At 39.3% G+C, this 21,424-nt stretch overlaps 1 long non-coding RNA gene across 1 annotated transcript in view; it reads left to right on the top strand.

Annotated features, from left to right (window-relative positions):
• LOC137637116 (uncharacterized) overlaps nucleotides 1-20,664 on the top strand; it is a 41,821-nt gene extending 21,157 nt beyond the window's left edge. Inside the window, exons 4-7 of the long non-coding RNA XR_011043398.1 lie at nucleotides 2,557-2,693; nucleotides 7,735-7,867; nucleotides 9,892-10,024; nucleotides 20,528-20,664. This is a non-coding gene — a long non-coding RNA (uncharacterized lncRNA). The remainder of the gene's footprint in view (nucleotides 1-2,556; nucleotides 2,694-7,734; nucleotides 7,868-9,891; nucleotides 10,025-20,527) is intronic.
• Nucleotides 20,665-21,424: the final 760 nt, after the last annotated feature.

Below are 21,424 nucleotides of genomic sequence, written 5' to 3'. Positions count from 1 at the left end.
CATTTGTGGTGCAGTACCAACCAAAGTCGGCTGAATCCCTCGTCAGGTTGGGCGGAGCTAAGAGAAGAAAACCCCCCCTCTTTTTTTTTTTTATGTTAAGCTACCCCCTGAATTGGGGTAAGTGTCTTGATAGAGTTATTATTATTATTATTATTATTATTATTAAATGTAAGCTACAACCCTAGTTGGAAAAGCAGGATGCTATAAGGCCAGGGGCCCCAACAGGGAAAATAGCCCAGTGAGGAAAGGAAATAAGGAAAAATAAAATATTTTAGGAATAGTAACAATATTCAAATAAATATTTCCTATTTACTGTAAACAATAAAAACTTTACATCTGTGTGGAAAAATAAAATATTTTAGGAATAGTAACAATATTCAAATAAATATTTCCTATTTACTGTAAACAATAAAAACTTTACATCTGTGTATTTATATATCAATATATATTAGGATTATAGTAGCATATATTTACTTGTTAGTTATACTGGTCCCCCTTTCACATCTCAAATGAATGGTCACCCTACATATGCTGGCCAGTGTGTGCAGTATTGTCTCGTATGGTGGCTATAATGTGCAATACTGTGCATTAAGTAGGCCATACTGTGTAGTATTGTGCCTTATTATGGCCATGCTGTGTAGTTTTGTGCCTTAACCCTATTTGGAACTTTCCAACCCTTAACCCCCAGGGGTTATTTTTTTTTTTCAAGCACATTGTGCAGTATATTTTTTTTTAAATTGCTCTAACAGCCTTAATTTTTGTCATAGCGAGGTCAGGTTGGTCTCATTATTTTGGAAAATGCCTGAAGTTTCTCATAAAGTTATCCAAAATATGCAAAAAAAAAAAATGTAAATAGCAGTTTCTTGCAAGGACGTAACAGTACGTCCATGGGGGTAAAGGGATGAGTTTTGTGAAACGTACCAGTACAGTACGTCCATTGGGGGTAAAAGGGTTAACTGATAATTCCCTTGATTTAACGAATATGGACGCTTTAGTACCCGGACGTCTCGTCTCCTACCATCAAGTGACATTCTGATTTTCCTGCCAGGAAAAATTGCAGCAATATTGGTAGCACTTTGAATTAAGCTATAAAGTATCAAAGGAAGCCTTTGTTGAGAAATTAAAGTTTAATATGGACATTATTACTGATAGGTAAACTAAACTGAATAAGATTTTTTCCATCGCGTTTTAGGTAAAGTCGGGTTTGAAGTAATCTACTAATAAGGTAATCAAATTTAGATAAGCAAAATGATGCAAATAAGGGGAAAATTTGAAGTTCAAGGAAGAAATTTCTCCTTGCGATCTTGTTTTGTATAGTCGTCAACTCTTGGAATAGTTCCTGACGACCTAATTTCCAAATCAATAGTTTAAATGGCAAAACTAACATTCCACCTCAATCCTAATTATGAAAGAAAATTTGCATTTGAAAATATCTATAACCCTTCGTTGAATATAGAATATACAGATTTTCTGTCCTTTTACTACATTCTGATTTTAGAAGAAAATTTTTTGTTGAATACCCAGTCTAATCCACTAAGGGGAAGGATAAATAAGGAGCCGTTACACATCCTATCACCTTCGAGTGCCCCTATACGTTCCTGCTTCTCATTCCTTTGAACGCAGCTGATAGCTATAAGATGATAATACTGAGTGTGCTTTTCCAAATGTAGACATTGACTTTCGCATACTTTTAACATCAATGGTCACAAATTTTTCAGCTGAAAGCTCATTTTCTCATTTGAAGCATTAAAAATCCCATTAGAACAACTGGATGCTTTATCTCTTAAATATAAAAGCAGATATGTTCAGTTGGATCAGTTTTGAGGATCTGTTAACCCTTTTACCTCCAGGCTATTTGGAACTTTCCAACCCTTAACCCCAAGGGGTTATTTTTTTCAAGCACATTTTGCAGTATATTTTTTTTAAATTGCTCTAACAACCTTAATTTTCTTCTTAGAGAGGTCAGGTTGGTCTCATTCTCTTGGAAAATGCCTGAAGTTTCTTAAAAAATTATCAAAAATATGCAAAAAAAAAAAAATGTAAATAGCAGTTTTTCAAGGACGTACCAGTACTGTACGTCCATGGGGGTAAAGGGATGAGTTTAGCGAAACGTACCAGTACATCCATTAGGGGTAAAAGGGTTAAAAGACTTCGCAGTTATAAAAAGCAGGGGGAAACTTTTCAAAAGTGAAAGTTTAAAAAATTAAAAAAAAAAAGTTCTTTGTTACTGATAGTTTCGTTTGATTTTGATTACTAAAATTGTGTTGCTCGTTATGTGAATATTTTGAATTACACATGTATATGAAGCACTAAAATTTGAAGTGCTTTGGGCCTCTAAAGGGCTTAATCCTGCCCTTCTTTGAGAAATGTATTATTGACCTGATCTGTTTGTATTCTATGTAACATCCGTTAATCAACACCATAAACGATTTGCCTGATATGTCTTTAAGCTATTTTCACAGTGAGATCTGTTGCATATTCACATATTGTTTTCTTTAGAGTGAAATTCCAATTTATTTCCTTATAAAGGCTAATGGTGTTTTATTTCAATTCCAGCATCATATGAAGATGAGTGCTAGAACAGCAGCCTGGCAAGTCCAACCCCCCACGTGACGCCCAACCACACATCTAACTGGGATTGGACCTGCTGCCATGCAAAGGCCAGAAAACCTCTCCACCCATTGCCGTGTATAGTGAGTATCATATTCATTTAGACCAGTGGCTCCCAAACTATCTTACCTGACGCCCCCTTTTTGCTTCCAGTAGACCCGTACGCCCCCCACTCCTCTCTTTTTTTTATATGAAATGATTCTTACATTTATTTCCTAGCATTGTAAAGGAAAACAGATTTCTGTTTGTATTACATTTTAATAATGAAAGCCACTCAAACAAATAATAGTACATTCCAGTAACTAAAAACGAAACATTTGGTTCAAAGTGCGCGAAAAAAAGTTTGAACATTAGCAAATTGGCAAAATTGAGTTGCAATTTTAAGAATAGATAATTTGAAAACATGGCATATAATATTTGGAAATACTTATGAGACTAAGGCAAAATTTCTGGTCAAATTTAGTGAGATGGATGCATGTATGTAATGACAGATATTTGTTCTTTTAATGATTTCATTATTTTATTAAACAAGTAATTTCGAGCAGATGACTTCACGCCCCCCTTGTATCGTCCTCACGCCCCCCTAGTGGGGCGCGCCCCCCAGTTTGGGAACCACTGATTTAGACCTTCACTGTGGGTGGGCTTGGGAAGAAGGGTTTAGGACTAGCACTCCCATTCTCCCTATGTCTTTCTCAATCTCAAGTTAAAAATATCTCATCAGGGTATGAAAGAATTATTCTTCAAGGGTTAGAGGAAAGAATTAGTAAAATCTGTGGGTTCATTGATATAAAGGCCTTTATTTGGAATTATCAATGTAGTCTGAGTGTCTATCCTCAACTCCTTGAACAGCCTGATAGATTTCTTCTCCCTTCACAGCACCATTGAATACTCTTGACGTCCAGAAATTTCCATTCAGCAAGGTCGTGAATAATAAGCTGAATAATATAAACAAAAAAGGGCAAGGCCCCCTCCAAAATCCCAAAACTCATAGATCTGGTACTTAACTTAGATGTAGTGACAGTGGAGTCGGACATCTTGAGGTAAAACCAGAGAAAAACCAGCGAAATACACACACCAGACAAAAACCGGTTAAACTGCGTGCTAATAAAGGAGTGTCGTCACTGGCGTGGGTTGACTAGTAGCAGTACGAGGTTGAACGGCACCTCGCTGTTCGGGGATTTTGACAGGAGATATCTAAATGGTGCGAGGCCTCTGGTTGTGATTTATCGCGCCCCAGTATTATATCGACACCTTATACAGGTGAGCGAGCTGGGTTCAACCTAGCATTCCCATGCAAATTTTTCTCTGGTAATATATAGCAGTTATATACCTTAGAAATGGTGCCTTAGGGAGCATTTCACTGGGCGACACGGGTCTCTCGCCTAGAAAAAGATTTTTCCTTCGTCAAAATCCCTTTTTTTTCCCTCTTGTTTGTGTGATAATTTTGCAAAATATTCAAAATTGTTTGTCAATTGAAAGTAAACTACTTCAGCTACTGTATATTATAGAAAAAAAAGTTGAGAATGCATCTTTAATAGAATTTAAGTAAGGTGTTCCAAATAAGGTCCTGGTGTTAGTAGAAATTTATAGTTTTCTGTTTTTTTCTCTTTGTCAGATTTTTCCCATAAATTTAATTCTATTTTCCTCCCAGCATATTTTTTTCTATAAATTTAATTCTATTTTCCTCCCTGCATATTTTTTCCATCTTATAACTTTTAGGTATTCTTTGTCAAACATTTTAACCCTTTTACCCCCAGGCTCTTTGGAAATTTCCAACCCTTAACCCCCAGGGGGTTATTTTTTTCCCAGCACATTTTGCAGTATATGTTTTTTTAAATTGCTGTAACAGCCTTAATTTTCGTCATAGAGAGGTCAGGTTGGTCTCATTCTCTTGGAAAATGCCTGATTTTTTTCAAAATATCAGAAATATGAAAAAAATAATTTTTATAGCATTTTTTAACAGGGACGTAGCGGTATGTCCATGCGGGTAAAGGGATGGGTTTTGTGAAACGTACCAGTACGTCCTTTGGGGATAAAAGGGTTAAGGGGACCGTCCGGGTTGGTATTTTGGCATACCAACTTGAAAAATTCAAAAATCGTTTTATTGTCTCTCTGTATAGAGAAACATATCGTACATGCTCTCCAGAAGTTTCAACCCATTATTTTTACAAATAACGAAGATATAGAGGTTTTTAAATGATGACGTCATCCCTACTGTGTCGTCTGCATAACTTAGTTTGACAAAATCGTCTTTGTGTGTAATTTTGCATATATATAGCGATTTTTCACTTATATTTCGTTCTATCGTACGTCTGGCAGAAATGGAAGGCATTTGTAGAGTGTAGATGAACGAAGTATACTACAATAACAGAAGCCAAAGTTGCCAAAGATGTATAGAAGTTATAATCTATGCCTATGTTTACTTGAAGTTCGTATGTACATTGTGTTTCCACAACGCCTTCGGGAACATTATAGCAAGGCCAATGTTACCTAAGGTTGTAGAAAGAACAAATAGTCAATAATTTTTCCAAACAATGAAAATAGCGGTCTTTAAATGATGACGTCACCTTATGGCGTCGTCTGCATGACTGAGTTAGACAGGTGCGCAGTTTCTCTCTCTCTCTCTCTCTCTCTCCCTCTCTCGAATTATTTACCACTGCCATTTATACAAATACTTTTATTCTCTCTCTCTCTCTCTCTCTCTCTCTCTCTCTCTCTCTCTCTCTCTCTCTCTCTCTCTCTCTCTCTCTCGAATTATTTAAAACTACCATTTATACAAATACTATAATAACAATGTTCAACTCTCTCTCTCTCTCTCTCTCTCTCTCTCTCTCTCTCTCTCTCTCTCTCTCTCTCTCTCTCTCTCTCTCATGTTTCGAAATCTCGTACCTCTGGCAGAAATGAAAGACATTGGTAGAGGGTTAGGTGAATGAAAACTACCACCTACGAACACATCACAAAGTCTCCAAAGACATGTAGAAATTATAATGCATGTGTTTATTTACTTGAAGTTTGTATGTTGATTGTGCTTTCACAACGTCCTCTGGAATTTTATAGCAATGCCAATGTTACATAAGGTGATAGAAAGAACAAAAAGTAAGTGGAGAACAAGAAAACAGAAGCCAAAGATGCCAAAGATGTATAAAAGTTATAATGTATGCGTTTGTTTACTTGAAGTTCGTATGTACATTGTGTTTCCACAACGCCCTCGGGAACATTATAGCAAGGCCAATGTTACCTAAGGTTGTAGAAAGAACAAATAGTCAATAATTTTTACAAACAATGAAAATAGCGGTCTTTAAATGATGACGTCATCCTTGACAGATGCGTAGATCTCTCTCTCTCTCTCTCTCTCTCTCTCTCTCTCTCTCTCTCTCTCGAATTATATACCCCTGCTATTTATACAAATACTTGTATTCTCTCTCTCTCTCTCTCTCTCTCTCTCTCTCTCTCTCTCTCTCTCTCTCTCTCTCTCTCTGTACATCCTTTTATTAGATAAGAGAATGAATCTCTTTTTTCATTTGTTCGTATATCCTTGCAAAAATTCTTATTCTCTCTCTCTCTCTCTCTCTCTCTCTCTCTCTCTCTCTCTCTCTCTCTCTCTCTCTCTCTCTCTCTATCATATTTTATAATAGGATGAATCTCTTTTTCATTTGTACGTATACCCTTGTAAAAAGTACTTCTCTCTCTCTCTCTCTCTCTCTCTCTCTCTCTCTGTACATCCTTTTATTAGATAATAGAATGAATCTCTTTTTCATTTGTTCGTATACCCTTGTAAAATATACTTATTTTCTCTCTCTCTCTCTCTCTCTCTCTCTCTCTCTCTCTCTCTCTCTCACGAATTATATACCCCTGCTATTTATACAAATACTTGTATTCTCTCTCTCTCTCTCTCTCTCTCTCTCTCTCTCTCTCTCTCTCTCTCTCTCTCTCTCTCTCTCTCTCCAATTGTTATAAACTCCCATTTATACAAATACTATAATAACAATGTTCAACTCTCTCTCTCTCTCTCTCTCTCTCTCTCTCTCTCTCTCTCTCTCTCTCTCTCATGTTTCGAAATCTCGTACCTCTGGCAGAAATGAAAGGCATTGGTAGAGGGTAGGTGAATGAAAACTACCTGCTACGAAAAAATCACAAAGTTTCCAAAGACATAGAAATTATAATGCATGTGTTTATTTACTTGAAGTTCGTATGTTGATTGTGCTTTCACAACGTCCTCTGGAATTTTATAGCAATGCCAATGTTACATAAGGTGATAGAAAGAACAAAAAGTAAGTGGAGAACAAGAAAAAAGAACCAAGAAAGAGGGAAACATGGATAAGAGTACAATGCTGAAACCTGCTAACTAAAACACTGGCAACAATTAGAGATCGCTGGCAACTCATAACATAGGAATAGTAAACTGAGGGTTCAAATACCTCCTTTAGGGTGCATTTATGTAGGAATGAACAATAAAAGTTATCATAATAATATTATCTTGATTTCTTTTAGAAAAGAAGCGAAAGCTTGCTGCAAATCTTTGGGAGCTCATAACTCAAAAACATACTTATTCCCACTTAGGTACATTTTTCTCACTTATTTGTTGTTCGATATTAAAGAAAAAGATATCGTTGAAAAGAAGAATAAAAATTCCACAATTCTGTCAGACAAAATTTTGATTTTCGTTTTACATTTTTTTTCATGATTATTTTCCGTCTAGACGAGGAAAAAAAAATAAAAATTCATTAAAAAAAAACAGAAAGGAAAATCAAAATTCTGTCTGACAGAATTGTTCGGTTGTTAGAGTAGTTTTTGTGGTATAAGTTTCAATACAATTGGTATTATAGTAGTGGGGAAAAATGTACCTAAATATTTTTTTTAAATCATGATTTTTGCTCATAAATCCAAAAGTTTTTGATCAAATGACTTGAAATTTTTATATGATGAAGGTATTATATGTGTCTAAAACATATATAGAAATTGTGTAATTTGGATCATTAGGAAAAAAAATGGCGGACATGGCGGACGGTCCCCTTAAGCTATTTTCACAGTGAGATCTGTTGCATATTCATATATTGTTTTCTTTAGAGTGAAATGCCGATTTATTCCCTTATAAAGGCTATTGGTGTTTTGTTTCAATTCCAGCATCATATGAAGATGAGCGCTAGAACAGCAGCCTGGCAAGTCCGACCCCCCACGTGACGCCCAAAAATAACATCAATTTGGGACCTGCTGCCATGCAAAGGCTAGAAAACCTCTCCACCCATTACCGTGTATGGTGAGTATCATATTCATTTAGACCAGTGGTTCCCAAACTGGGGGGCGCGCCCCACTAGGGGGGCGTGAGGATGATAAAAGGGGGGCATGAAGTCATCTGCTCGAAATTACTTGTTTAATAGAATAATAAAATCATTAAAAGAACAAATATCTGTCATTACATACATGCATCCATTTCACTAAATTTGACCAGAAATTATGCCTTAGTCTCATAAGTATTTCCAAATATTATATGCCATGTTTTCAAATTATCTATTCTTAAAATTGCAACTCAATTTTGCCAATTTGCTAATGTTCAAACTTTTTTTTCGCTCACTTTGAACCAAATGTTTCGCTTTTAGTTACTGGAATGAACTATTATTTGTTTGAGTGGCTTTCATTATTAAAATGTAATACAAACAGAAATATGTTTTCCTGTACAATGCTAGGAAATAAATGTAAGAATCATTTCATATAAAAAAAAAAGAGAGGAGTGGGGGCGTACGGGTCTACTGGAAACAAAAAGGGTAAGATAGTTTGGGAATCACTGATTTAGACCTTCACTGTGGGTGGACTTGGGAAGAAGGGTTTAGGACTAGCATGCCCATTCTCTTTGTCTTTCTCAATCTCAAGTTAAAAATATCTCATCAGGGTATGAAAGAATTATTCTTCAAGGGTTAGAGGAAAGAATTAGTAAAATCTGTGGGTTCATTGATATAAAGGCCTTTATTTGGAATTATCAATGTAGTCTGAGTGTCTATCCTCAACTCCTTGAACAGCCTGATAGATTTCTACTCCCTTCACAGCACCATTGAATACTCTTAAAGTCCAGAAATTTCCATTCAGCAAGGTTGTGAATAATAAGCTGAATAATATAAACAAAAAAGGGCAAGGCCCCCTCCAAAATCTCAAAACTCATAGATCTGGTACTTAACTTAGATGTAGTGACAGTGGAGTCGGACATCTTGAGGTAAAACCAGAGAAAAACTAGCAAAATACGCACACCAGACAAAAATCGGTTATTAAACTGCGTGCTAATAAAGGAGTGTCGTCACTGGCGTGGGTTGACTAGTAGCAGTACGAGGTTGAACGGCACCTCGCTGTTCGGGGATTTTGACAGGAGATATCTAAATGGTGCGAGGCCTCTGGTTGTGATTTATCGCGCCCCAGTATTATATCGACACCTTATACAGGTGAGCGAGCTGGGTTCAACCTGGCATTCCCATGCAAATTTTTCTCTGGTAATATATAGCAGTTATATACCTTAGAAATGGTGCCTTAGGGAGCATTTCACTGGGCGACACGGGTCTCTCGCCCAGAAAAAGATTTTTCCTTCGTCAAAATCCCTTTTTTTTCCCTCTTGTTTGTGTGATAATTTTGCAAAATATTCAGAATTGTTTGTCAATTGAAAGTAAACTACTTCAGCTACTGTATATTATAGAAAAAAAATTGAGAATACATCTTTAATAGAATTTAAGTAAGGTGTTCCAAATAAGGTCCTGGTGTTAGTAGAAATTTATAGTTTTCTGTTTTTTTCTCTTTGTCAGATTTTTTCCATAAATTTAATTCTATTTTCCTCCCTGCATATTTTTTCCATCTTATAACTTTTAGGTATTCTTTGTCAAACATTTTAACCCTTTTACCCCCAGGCTCTTTGGAAATTTCCAACCCTTAACCCCCAGGGGGTTATTTTTTTCCCAGCACATTTTGCAGTATATTTTTTTAAAATTGCTCTAACAGCCTTAATTTTTGTCATAGAGAGGTCAGGTTGGTCTCATTCTCTTGGAAAATGCCTGAATTTTTTCAAAAAATTATCAAAAATATGAAAAAAAATTTTTTTATAGCATTTTTTTGCAAGGACGTACCGGTACGTCCATGGGGGTAAAGGGATGGGTTTTGTGAAACGTACCAGTACGTCCTTTGGGGGTAAAAGGGTTAAGCTATTTTCACAGTGAGATCTGTTGCATATTCATATATTGTTTTCTTTAGAGTGAAATTCCGATTTATTCCCTTATAAAGGCTATTGGTGTTTTGTTTCAATTCCAGCATCATATGAAGATGAGCGCTAGAACAGCAGCCTGGCAAGTCCGACCCCCCACGTGACGCCCAAAAATAACATCAATTTGGGACCTGCTGCCATGCAAAGGCTAGAAAACCTCTCCACCCATTACCGTGTATGGTGAGTATCATATTCATTTAGACCAGTGGTTCCCAAACTGGGGGGCGCGCCCCACTAGGGGGGCGTGAGGATGATAAAAGGGGGGCATGAAGTCATCTGCTCGAAATTACTTGTTTAATAGAATAATAAAATCATTAAAAGAACAAATATCTGTCATTACATACATGCATCCATCTCACTAAATTTGACCAGAAATTATGCCTTAGTCTCATAAGTATTTCCAAATATCATATGCCATGTTTTCAAATTATCTATTCTTAAAATTGCAACTCAATTTTACCAATTTGCTAATGTTCAAACTTTTTTTTCGCTCACTTTGAACCAAATGTTTCGCTTTTAGTTACTGGAATGAACTATTATTTGTTTGAGTGGCTTTCATTATTAAAATGTAATACAAACAGAAATATGTTTTCCTGTACAATGCTAGGAAATAAATGTAAGAATCATTTCATATAAAAAAAAAAGAGAGGAGTGGGGGCGTACGGGTCTACTGGAAGCAAAAAGGGGGCGTCAGGTAAGATAGTTTGGGAACCACTGATTTAGACCTTCACTGTGGGTGGACTAGGGAAGAAGGGTTTAGGACTAGCATGCCCATTCTCTTTGTCTTTCTCAATCTCAAGTTAAAAATATCTCATCAGGGTATGAAAGAATTATTCTTCAAGGGTTAGAGGAAAGAATTAGTAAAATCTGTGGGTTCATTGATATAAAGGCCTTTATTTGGAATTATCAATGTAGTCTGAGTGTCTATCCTCAACTCCTTGAACAATCTGATAGATTTCTACTCCCTTCACAGCACCATTGAATACTCTTGAAGTCCAGAAATTTCCATTCAGCAAGGTTGTGAATAATAAGCTGAATAATATAAACAAAAAAGGGCAAGGCCCCCTCCAAAATCTCAAAACTCATAGATCTGGTACTTAACTTAGATGTAGTGACAGTGGAGTCGGACATCTTGAGGTAAAACCAGAGAAAAACCAGCGAAATACACACACCAGACAAAAACCGGTTATTAAACTGTGTGCTAATAAAGGAGTGTCGTCACTGGCGTGGGTTGACTAGTAGCAGTACGAGGTTGAACGGCACCTCGCTGTTCGGGGATTTTGACAGGAGATATCTAAATGGTGCGAGGCCTCTGGTTGTGATTTATCGCGCCCCAGTATTATATCGACACCTTATACAGGTGAGCGAGCTGGGTTCAACCTAGCATTCCCATGCAAATTTTTCTCTGGTAATATATAGTAGTTATATACCTTAGAAATGGTGCTTGAGGAGCATTTCACTGGGCGACACGGGTCTCTCGCCTAGAAAAAGATTTTTCCTTCGTCAAAATCCCTTTTTTTTCCCTCTTGTTTGTGTGATAATTTTGCAAAATATTCAAAATGGTTTGTCAATTGAAAGTAAACTACTTCAGCTACTGTATATTATAGAAAAAAAAGTTGAGAATACATATTTAATAGAATTTAAGTAAGGTGTTCCAAATAAGGTCCTGGTGCTAGTAGAAATTTATAGTTTTCTGTTTTTTTCTCTTTGTCAGATTTTTCCCATAAATTTAATTCTATTTTCCTCCCAGCATATTTTTTCTATAAATTTAATTCTATTTTCCTCCCTGCATATTTTTTCCATCTTATATAACTTTTAGGTATTCTATGTCAAACATTTTAACCCTTTTACCCCCAGGCTCTTTGGAAATTTCCAACCCTTAACCCCCAGGGGGTTATTTTTTTCCCAGCACATTTTGCAGTATATTTTTTTTTAAATTGCTGTAACAGCCTTAATTTTTCAATATTTAACTTAGCCGGTGATTATATAGCTGCAACTCTGTTGCCCGACAGACAACTCTACGGTAAAAACTCGCCAGCGATCGTTACACAGGTTGCGGGTGTGCCCAACAGCGCCATCTGTCGTCCAGATACCCAGTACTCAATGTAAACAAAGACTCAATTTTCTCTCTGTCGAGCTATCGACAAGACGTACTTACTCGCTGTTGCTAAACTGGAGTTTTTTCACAACTAATTGGTGAAGTACTTTATTCTAGTTTTGAGCTTTCGCTATGCAGGTGTTTTATCTTCATCTTAAATCTTGAACTCGTTTTGGATAGATTTAATTATGGTGACAAAGAGAGTACGGACTTTCTTTCACTTTTAAATGGCCGACCCTTCCCTTAGACGGAAGTGTGTTTAGGATTTTAGTAATTATCTTATCACGTTATAGATTTTCCTCTATATATTTTATATCTCTCCGCCTTTATTAGGCCTCTTCGATTAACTTTCCATTTATTATAAACATATAAAAATAATTTTAATGTTTTGTTTATATAGACCTTTCCTGAGAGTAGGCGGTCCTAACTTGGAAACCGAAGTTAATCAACGTTGAGCCCTTTATATTGTAATTAGCTTTTAAAGAGCTAAGGATTTAAAACTTTTTAAATGTAATATTTTATGAAAGAATTTCTTTGATAGTCTTCGTCCTGTTTTCAAAGATGAACTAACGTTTAGTTTATTTATGCTACGCAGTTGTTGACGTTCAGGACGTTCAACATGCGCTCTATCGTTACGATAGAGAGAGAGTGTATCACGGTTTCACTTTGCAGTAAGAGTAAATCGATTCTGACGTTTTGTTCATTCTTTCTTAGCTTAAATGTTTTAAATTCTATTTTAAAGGAACTTTTTATTTGAAAAACCTTTCAGTTTTTTCCTTTAGTCAAATAACATGTTTTTTTGACGAAATATAATTGGGCTCTTCTCTTAGGTGCGAAATCAAGAGAGAAAGAGAGAGAGAGATAGAGACGGAGGGAGAGAGAGGAGAGAAAACGTTCCGTTCAAGCGGGTAACGTTGTTCTCGAGTTACTCTCGTCCCTAGTCGCTGCACGGGGAGGAAGGATAAAACGTTTTTAGTTTTTTATTCTCGTCCCCAGGCTATGTGCGGTGAGAGATTGAAAACATAGTTATATGAACTAGTGTTTAGTCTCTTTCCCAGCCACTGATTTTTTTATCTTAAAATATGTTTTCTGTTTTTTGCTGGTATTAATGAGCTTGCATTATGCGACTGATTTCGCAATTACTACCTTTTAATGAAGGGTAGAATTGCGTGTTTCAGGTAGAAATCAGTAAAAGTTTCGATTTCAGTGAAATAAGTGCAAAACAGAAAATCGAAGTGATAAAGTGATATGCGCAAAGTGTTACAGTGTTGCGTCCGAGGGTTCGTCTGTTCGTGCCTGTCGTTCACCTAGTCCGGGACCTCTTGCATGCTCCCAAGCCCAGGGGAGAAGTAATGTCAAACGACTTATGGGTTCGAGAGGCCTTGATCAACGAATAGACGTTTTCCCTCTATGGTATCGGGTGTATCTTACCAAGATCTCCCCTACCATAAGACGAGAGACGTTGTTTCTCCTCGTCATCCGAAGGCTTTCGCATAAGAAACCTGTCACAAGGTTTCGAAGCCCTTAAGCGAAAGTCAGTCCTTTCAGGACAGGTCCAGCGTCCTGGTTACAACCATTAGGACAGCTCTGACCCTATGCAGTCATCGGATAACTGCTCGCCGCCTAACAAAAGCGTAACACAGACTCCGAGAGTCTTTTTTTGTTGGCAAAGTGTTGCGGTCACAGACGTTACCCTCGTCTCTTACCACAACCATTTCCGTTGATCCTTAATGGGTTGTATGGCAAGACATGCAGTATATGCTTGCCTCCCTTATGGAAGACTATTCTGCCGTTTAGTCAGTTGAGTCTAGCCGTTTATCTCATCGATATCCTGGCTTTCAGCCAACCTAACGTTCCTTTGTGCTTACTGTTGACGTTGGCGTAGCTTAGTCACGTCAGTCAGGTTGTTTAGAACCACACTCGATGCGGTCTCGTGTGGTTTTTCAGCCGCATTTGGACGTTAGGCCACTTGCTGATGCTCCTGTTGACGTTCAAGACGTTCACTAACAATCGGAGTTGACTTGTTTTGACGCTGTGCGTCAACCTCCGCATTCTAGAGTTGTTTTGACTGCTCAGTCTAGGCAGTCAAAGCAGTCTCGAGTGGACGCTGTGCTTCCTCACGCACCTGTTGTGGTTGACAGTTCAGTTGTTGACAGTTCACAGACTGTCAAGCAGTTACATGACGTTGCGTTCTGGTCCGCTACTAATGCACCAGTGAGTGTGGACTCTGCTTGTAAAGCATTGCCACCACGGTAGGTCTCTCCCTTGCTTGAGACTCAGCTTTTATCGGACAAGGTTCCTGTAGATGAGGAAGTTGCTGTTCCCCCTCCTACTGATATTCCCTTGAGGACTCTGTCAGATGGAGAGGAGCCTAAAGCTGCTTAGCCTCCTATGGACTTTAATTAAATCATGATGATTTTTTTAAGGATCTTTGTCCGGATCTTTTTGTGACTGCTGCTCCTTGTTCGCCTAAATGTCAGAGCTTACACTAGGCCTAGCTACTTCGAAGCCGTTGTTTTTAAGCTAGTACTCTCTCGCTCTCCTAGAGAGCTTTACGTTGGCTAGGCGACTGGTTTTTCACCAGGAGGAGTTTGGGGGATACAGCCTTTGCTTTCCCTTCTTTTAAACTGGTTTATAGAGCGAGAGTCTGATATGACACGAGAGAAGTTCTCGGCTTGGGAGTTCATGCCTCTGCCCAGATAGACTTCTCAATTCTCGTAGACTCTCCCTGGCGCCTGGCCAGGAGACGCTCCAAGTTGTTTACAGGTCAACTTCACAGCTGTTTTCGAGCCTTTGAAGTTTTGCTGTACAATTATGTCATGCATAACAAGGCTTTCAGGGATGGTAAGCGGTACCGCCTCAGTCGCTAACCCCGTCTGTTGCCACACCTGCTCCCGTAGACCCTAAATGGGCTTTGCTGCAAGACATGCAGTCCAAGCTTGCGTCCTTGATAGAGGACTTTAATGCGGAGAAGGATGCTACCGAACCTTCTGGCCAACAACCTTCCAACCGGTCGGTTGTGCGCCCTGTTGACGCTGAGGTAACCTACTCGCGTCTGCCAGTTGAGGTGGTTCCTCCACCGATGCGACCCAGTGTGGGTTGCCAGCCGCACGTTGACGTTAAGCGACGCTCGGAGGTGGTTGTTGACGTTCAGGACGTTCAACAACCAGCAGAGGTGACTTGTTGTGACGCAGTGCGTCAACCTCAGCAACCCGGTAGGGTGTTGACTGCACAACCCAGACGGTCTAGACAGTCTCGGGTTGACGCTGTGCTTCCTCGCGCACCCATGGTTGTTGACAGTTCACAGACTGTGCAGCAGTTCCATGATGTTGCGTCCGGCTCCGTCACGCATCCACCAGTGCGACCGGACTCGGCGAGCCAGACGTTGCCCACTCCGTTGCCGTTTCCTCATCAGTTTTCGGATGAGGAACCCTCTGATGAAGACGTTGCTGAACAACAAGACGATCAGCCCCCAGAATAGATCAAGCCCTGCTATCCATCCAGAAGATGCTGAAGAAGGAACGCTGCTCTGTCAGGCTGTGGATGAGTCTGGTAGGGACGCTGTCATCCGTGGAACAATTTGTGTCACTAGGAAGACTACACCTCCGTCCTCTTCAATACCATCTAGCTTTTCACTGGAAAAAGGACAAGACGCTAGAAGAGGTCTCGATCCCGGTTTCCGAAAAGATAAAGTCTTGTCTGACTTGGTGGAAGGACAATATCAACCTAAGAGAGGGTCTTCCCTTGGCTGTTCAGACTCCCAACCACGTTCTCTTCTCGGACGCATCGGACGTGGGCTGGGGCGCGACACTAGACGGTCGGGAATGCTCAGGACTGTGGAACTCGAGTCAGAGGAGCATGCATATCAACTGCAAGGAGCTGTTGGCAGTACTTCTGGCCTTGAAAAGCTTCAAGTCTCTCCTTCGAGGCAAAGTGGTGGAAGTTAACTCGGACATCACCACGGCCTTGGCGTACATCTCCAAACAAGGAGGTACCCACTCACTGATGTTGTACGAGATCGCAAGGGACCTGCTCATCTGGTCAAAAGGTCAAGACATCTCCCTAGTAACGAGGTTCATCCAAGGCGACTTGAACGTCATAGCAGATTGTCTCAGTCGGAAAGGGCAAGTAATTCCAACCGAATGGACCCTCCACAAGGATGTGTGCAAGAGACTTTGGGCCACTTGGGGTAAAACCATCCATAGATCTCTTTGCAACCTCGCTGACCAAGAGGCTTCCAATCTATTGCTCTCCAGTCCCGGACCCAGCAGCAATACATATAGATGCTTTCCTCCTAGATTGGTCACATCTGGATCTCTACGCATTCCCACCGTTCAAGATTGTCAACAAGGTACTGCAGAAGTTCGCCTCTCACGAAGGGACAAGGTTGACGTTAGTTGCTTCCCTCTGGCCCGCGAGAGAATAGTTCACCGAGATACTTCGATGGTTAGTAGACGTTCCCAGTAGTCTTCCTCTAAGGGTAGACCTTCTACGTCAGCCACACGTAAAGAAGGTACTCCAAAGCCTCCACGCTCTTCGTCTGACTGCCTTCAGACTATCGAAAGACTCTCGAGAGCTAGAGGCTCTTCGAAGGAAGCAGCCAGTGCGATTGCTAGAGCAAGGAGAGCTTCTTCCATTAGAGTCTACCAATCGAAGTGGGAAGTCTTCCGAGACTGGTGCAAGTCAGTTTCTGTATCCTCGACCAGTACCTCTGTAGCTCAAATAGCTGTTTTTCTCTTATACCTGAGAAAAGGACGATCCCTTTCAGCTCCCACTATCAAGGGCTACAGAAGCATGTTGGCATCGGTCTTCCGGCATAGAGGCTTAGATCTTTCCAAACATAAAGATCTGCAAGACCTCCTTAAGTCTTTTGAGACCACCAAGGAGCGTCGTTTGGCTACCCCTGGATGGAATTTAGACGTGGTACTAAGATTCTTCATGTCAGACAGGTTGGAGCCGTTACAATCAGCCTCCCTGAAAGATCTCACTCTTAAGACACTTTTCCTGGTATGCTTAGTCTCGGCTAAAAGAGTCAGTGAGATTCATGCCTTCAGCAAGAACATAGGATTTTCGTCAGAAAAAGCCACTTGTTCGCTACAACTTGGTTTTCTAGCCAAAAATGAGCTGCCTTCTCGGCCTTGGCCTAAATCTTTCGATATCCCCAGCTTATCGGAGATCGTAGGCAATGAACTAGAAAGAGTCTTATGCCCTGTTAGAGCTCTTAAGTTCTATTTAAAGCGTACTAAACCTTTACAAGGCCAATCTGAAGCTTTATGGTGTTCAGTTAAGAAACCATCCTTGCCTTTGTCAAAGAATGCTTGGTTAGACTTTATCAGATTGTTAATACGAGAAGCTCATTCACATCTGAGTGAGGAAGACCGAATTGCTTAAGGTGAAGACGCACGAAGTTAGAGCTGTAACAACTTCCGTGGCCTTTAAGCAAAATATATCTCTGCAAAGTATAATGGACGCAACCTATTGGAGAAGCAAGTCAGTGTTCGCGTCATTTTACTTGAAAGATGTCCAGTCTCTTTACAAGAACTGCTACACACTGGGACCATTCGTAGCAGCGAGTGCAGTAGTGGGTGAGGGCTCAACCACTACAATTCCCTAATTCCATACCCTTTTAATCTTTCTCTTGAAATGTTTTTATTGTTGTTTTTTGGGTTGTCCGGAAGGCTAAGAAGCCTTTCGCATCCTGGTTGATTTGGCGGGTGGTCAAAGTCATTTCTTGAGAGCGCCTAGATTAGGGGTTTTGATGAGGTCCTGTTGTATGGGTTGCAACCCTTGATACTTCAGATCCTAGGGGTCGATCAGCATCCTAAGAGGATCGCGAGGCTCCGTAAGGAAGACGTACTTAAAAGGCAGAGTAATTGTTCAAGTCGACTTCCTTACCAGGTACCTATTTATTTTGTTTTTGTTATTTTGATAACTTCTAAAATGAAATAAAAACTCTTAGCTCATAAAAGTGTAAACATATATGGCTGGTCTCTACCCACCCCCCTGGGTGTGAATCAGTTATATAATCACCGGCTAAGTTAAATATTGAAAAATGTTATTTTGATAATAAAATAAATTTTTGAATATACTTACCCGGTGATTATAAATTAAAGGACCCTCCCTTCCTCCCCAATAGAGACGCAGTGGGACGAGGAGAAAATTGAGTCTTTGTTTACATTGAGTACTGGCGCTGTTGGGCACACCCGCAACCTGTGTAGCGATCGCTGGCGAGTTTTTACCGTAGAGTTGTCTGTCGGGCAACAGAGTTGCAGCTATATATTCACTGGGTAAGTATATTCAAAAATTTATTTTATTATCAAAATAACATTTTCATTAGGTTTGGACATGTAAGTTTGGCTAAAGCACACACAGACTTTGTATAGTACTGTATTTACTGCAATGCACAAGTAACAGTCGGTATTGTAGTACTGCAAGTTTTGATAATGCTTTTATTTTAAATAATTACTGTATTTCAAGCATGCATTATCTGCTTGTATCCTTAATACATGGCTGAATGATAAATTGACTCGTCATCTCCTCCTACGCCCATTGACGCAAAGGGCCTCGGAGGATTCATTGGCTAGATTCATCAAAGGATAGCCGGTTCCTTGTGATGCACAGTGCCCATCTTCCTAAGACAAGTGACCCCTGCTGGTCCAATGCTAATTCCAGTAAGATCATCCACCAGGCATCAGGAGTAGAAGCCGAAGAGACAGTTTGTATCTCGCCTTAAACCATATCTGTCACCCTGTTGCCAGTGACTTCATTGAGATTAGGGGGTCATTTCCTCCACACCCAAAGTTTTCGTTTCTTTTCAGGGTTGCTCATCCGCTTATATATCCGTTGGTAAACATGGATTCCTAAGATGTATCGCATCGCACCTTAAACTCAATCAACAAGCCATTCAATTTGGTTGTTTATTAAAAGTATTTTAGATACTTGTTTATAGTGGGTATTGTACATCTTTCAGCAGCTAGTTCATCGTGGTAGACACTGGACTGAGGGAAATTAGTTCTCTGAATAAATTTCATCTTCTGCCTTCCAATCTGTTAACCCTTTTACCCCCAGGCTATTTGGAAATTTCCAACCCTTAACCCCCAAGTGGTTATTTTTTTCCCAGCACATTTTGCAGTATATTTTTTTTAAATTGCTCTAACAGTCTTAATTTTGGTCATAGAGAGGTTAGGTTGGTCTCATTCTCTTGGAAAATGCCTGAATTTTCTCGAAAAATTATAAAAAATATAAAAAAAAATTTTTATAGTATTTTTTTGCAAGGACGTACCGGTACGTCCATGGTGGTAAAGGGATGGCTTTCGTGAAACGTACCAGTACGTCCTTTGGGGGTAAAAGAGTTAATCCAATTTTAATCCTATTGAGATGTTCTAGGCATGAATTGTCCAGCAACAGAATTCTCATTTTCATTTTTGGTTGTCTTGATCTTTTTGAGTTTGATGGGATTGTGATCTCGTACGTCTTAATTTTGAATTGCTGATCATTCATTCATTTACTTTTCTTCTGTTTTAATTTAATTACTATTTTCCTGGTGCTTATACGTGGGAACCTTACGCACTACAAGACTTACAAGATCTGTTTGTCGAATATATTCTTATGGATTTAGAGTATCACACAGCGTATTGTATTTTAATTGTCAAATCCATGTTATCAGAGCACCTAGAAAGCACGAAAGTCTTCCGTTTCTTTTGAAAGCCTTAACCCTTTTACCCCCAAGCTATTTGGAACTTTCCAACCCTTAACCCCCAGGCATTCTTTTTTTCAAGCACATTTTGCAGTATATATTTTTTTAATTGCTCTAACAGCCTTAATTTTTGTCATAGAGAGGTCAGGTTGGTCTCATTCTTTTGGAAAATGCCTGAAGTTTCTCATTAACTTAACAAAAATATGCAAAAAATGTAAATAGCAGTTTTTTGCAAGGACATACCGGTACGTCCATGGGGAGGTAAAGGGATGAGTTTTGTGAGACGTACCAGTACGTCCATTGGGGGTAAAAGGGTTAGTATCTTGCCTTTTGGATGTCTAGTGGAGAGCTTGTTGTATAGTTTTAGGGCTTTGTTTGAAATCTCTAAAACCTATAGTAAATATACATCTTGGATCCAATAATTTAAAACCATTTGTAACTATTTTTTGTGTCCACATGATTCATTGGCTGCACAATGTTTAGAAATTCCTTTGGATTTTTGGTTTTCTGGTTCTGATAACTTGATGGGTTGTTGCACATACAGTATCTAAAAAAATTTTCTAGATTCAACTGCCAGTGTAATTCAACTAGCATAGGAGTGATCACTCAGGGTAGGACACCTTTTATGAGTGTTGCTCCTCTGTTTACTATGTTTTGTAATTCCATAAGTTTCACTTAGGGTAGATTGTAGTGGGTGAAGTTTCAGTAGTTAATTGATTCTTTAGTCTGATAGATTTTTATGGTTATTCTCTCATTTACTGTAATCTTGTATAAGAATCACTTGCTAGCCTGTTCATTGTGAGTTGGTGTTCTGTTTGGCTAATAATAAGTGAAGTTGCCTGTGAATGAACAAATACGGCCACTTTTTAAAACCTTTCTTTTTTTACAGGTAGCTCTTCAAACAAGCTGCAGGTACGAAATAACTGTCAAGAAAGAATAGCTGAGGAATGCTACTATTCTGTACTAAGAGTTCTTCAAGTGTGTCTTCAAGAAAATCTTCTGTTTTACAAGTAGCAGTTCTTTCAACACTCCTTTTGTATTGGTGTTTAGAATTTAAGTGCTGTAGACATTGCCATAATTTTTTTCAGTCACCTAACGTTTTCACTTTAGTGGATACAAACTCTCGTCCTTTAATATGCGTATGATTTCAGTGAAGCTGGAAACTCGGCTGTTAAGAAATTGTATCGAGGTGTCAGTAGTTACCGACGGTAAGCCACTTCTAACTTCAGCCTCAGAGCAGTATAGAAGTACTGTCTTGCTAAGTTGGCTGCTTTAATCTTTTCTCTTTACAGCTTGTTTTTACTCTATGCTAAATGAAGAAACAATGTGTGGGCATATGGTCCTGCCTTGGAAAGTGCAGCACCTTCACAAGCAGAAGTTATGTTCACTCCCATTTTTGTGTTCTTGCCTGTAGGGCATGTGTACTCACTGTCTTCCCCTTAAGAGGAGTGTAATGACAGGTCTTCACTACAAATTGGTTGAATACAGCAAGAGTCGGAAGAAGGCAAAGCGTGACTCTTCATCCTCTGTCTTCTTTGAGGCCAAATAAATCCACTAGGTCTCTTCTCTTGCCCTAATTTACGCTACAGAATGACCCAGATCTCCCCTAGTGGTGTTTGAGGTGGTTTTGCCTGATGCCTACATGGATCAGGTGAACCCCGTCCTTCACCCCATAGCGAGCCTGACAGTGTCGAGGCCATGTCCTTGGCTCTGAAGATGCTGTGGCCTTTAGGCCTCATTAGGACGTTCCAGTCTCCCATTGCCGCTACATCTGCTGCAGCAGAAT

This window comes from Palaemon carinicauda, unplaced genomic scaffold (genome assembly GCF_036898095.1).
Source record: "Palaemon carinicauda isolate YSFRI2023 unplaced genomic scaffold, ASM3689809v2 scaffold54, whole genome shotgun sequence".
NCBI lineage: Eukaryota > Metazoa > Arthropoda > Malacostraca > Decapoda > Palaemonidae > Palaemon > Palaemon carinicauda.
This window is presented reverse-complemented; position numbering and strand designations above follow the sequence as displayed.